Source organism: Alligator mississippiensis, chromosome 4, assembly GCF_030867095.1.
Source record: "Alligator mississippiensis isolate rAllMis1 chromosome 4, rAllMis1, whole genome shotgun sequence".
Lineage (NCBI taxonomy): Eukaryota > Metazoa > Chordata > Crocodylia > Alligatoridae > Alligator > Alligator mississippiensis.
The window spans coordinates 8,539,860-8,541,719 of record NC_081827.1 but is presented as its reverse complement, the minus strand read 5'-3'; the positions used below and the strand labels follow the sequence as shown (position 1 = coordinate 8,541,719).

The 1,860-nt window shown below is 48.3% G+C and overlaps 1 non-coding gene across 1 annotated transcript; it reads right to left on the bottom strand.

The window, feature by feature from the left end:
- Nucleotides 1–245: 245 nt before the first annotated feature.
- On the bottom strand, nucleotides 246–318 carry TRNAK-UUU (transfer RNA lysine (anticodon UUU)). The gene has a single exon. It is a non-coding gene; the product is annotated as a tRNA-Lys (tRNA).
- Nucleotides 319–1,860: the final 1,542 nt, after the last annotated feature.

Genomic DNA, 1,860 nt, shown 5'->3' with positions numbered 1-1,860 from the left:
CTGTGCAGGGGAGCTGGACCGAGCAATTGGTAAGGTCCCTTCCAGCCCCTAATAACTATGACACTATGAGCCATTTAGTCTAATATATTGACTCAACTGGGAACAACGACAGGTCCTTAAGGGGCAGCTGCACAATCCCTAGTAGGTAGAACTGGGATAAGCTTACTGTCACCCTTCCCTCCTGCCATAGACAGGAGACGTTAGGGTTGGAAGAAACCATTGGGTCCAGCCCCAAAAACAACAACCGCCTGAACAGGGACTTGAACCCTGGACCCTCAGATTAAAAGTCTGATGCTCTACCAACTGAGCTACCCAGGCTCTTATAGTAAGCTTAAATCCTGAAACCAAAGATTTTAAAGCTTGCTCCAAGTTTTTTGGGGTGTTTTTACTCATTAACCATTGAAACTCTGGATAGTATTGTTGCCCAGACAAAGGTCTGATCCCTCAGTCACTCTTGTTGACTTCTTAGCCTCAGTGACATCCTATGGAAAAGTTTCTCCGTCCAAGTATGAAAAGGCATTTCAGCTTCATCCGATTCTCTTTTGTTCTTGTGTCACGTGGCAGGCAAAAGAGAAGTTTCTAGCTTCCTTATTTTATAGGCATCATCCTGCTCTCTCGCTTTCATCGCCTTTTTAGTGTCCTAAACACAAGGTCTTCCTCTCCCTCTATAAGAGAGCTGTTCTGTGCTCACTGTCTTTCAATCACACCTCTGTAATCCCGCAGGGATCACCCATAGTACACACAGGCCCAATCCCATTTCCCCTAAGGGTACTGAAGAGTCCCAAGCCTTGATGGTGTTTCTCCATTTTGTCTTTACTAGCCATTGAATGAACAGCAGCAGGAAGGACTATTGCTTCCTATTCCTTTCCAGGGGAGTAGCCATCTCATTGAGTCAGACCAAACTCCACCCGGGCTATGCTCCTCCTACTCCCATGTGCCTTCTCCTCTTGGCTGCCCGTTCTTTGTCTTGTCTATCTCATGGTCTAGTAGTTAAGGCAGTTTGCTGTGACGTGAGAGATGTGGGTTTAAAGCCCATGAAAGGACTTTGAAGTTGGGTCTTACCCCCCTGTCTGGGCAAATGCCCAAAACACTGGGCTAAAAGGCAAGAATGCCATCCTCCTGCCTTGTCAAGTAGTCATGTCACCTCTTCTTTTTTCTGATCATGACTTGCACAGCTCCCCACACCTTTCCAGGCAGGATGGTATCGCTGCAGAGCATGCGTGAAAGTGGAAACAGGATCTAAATTCTGCCGAAGTACCCCAAAATGCCTCTTCTGCAGCTAAAGGCAGATGTGTAAGTAGCCTGCTGCCGCTGCCGGAGAAGAGCCGGGGAAGGTCACGTGACATCATTCCTGATATGATACCGCTTCCTGCGAGGTCTTTGAATATGGCTCGCCGGCCCACTGGGTGGTAAAAAGTTCATGATTCAAAAAGGCTGGACACCCCTGATCTAAGCTCTACATGGCTACTGTCCACACCGACACAACACAGGTAAAACAGGGGAATCGTGGCAGCCAGTGTCCCGTTTCTATGAAATGTTGTCAAGATGTGCAGTAGAGGTTCACACCCCGCCACTACGGAGGAAAGCAAAAACCCTCACAGTCCATACCAATCTGACCATGGGGTAAAATTCCTTCCCAACCCTAAATATAGTGGTCAGTCTGGGTCTGAGCAGAGGGACAAAACCCTCTAACCAGGACCCTGCATCTTTGGTCCCAGCAGGAGCATTAGCACGTCCCAGTCAAAGTCTCCAGGCCAACACCGCATGTTTCTGAGGGATGCTGAAAAACATGCTGACACATATAGCAGAAAAGGGTGGGGGAAGTGGTCAGGGCAACCAGCAAAGCCCCAAAGCAAACTT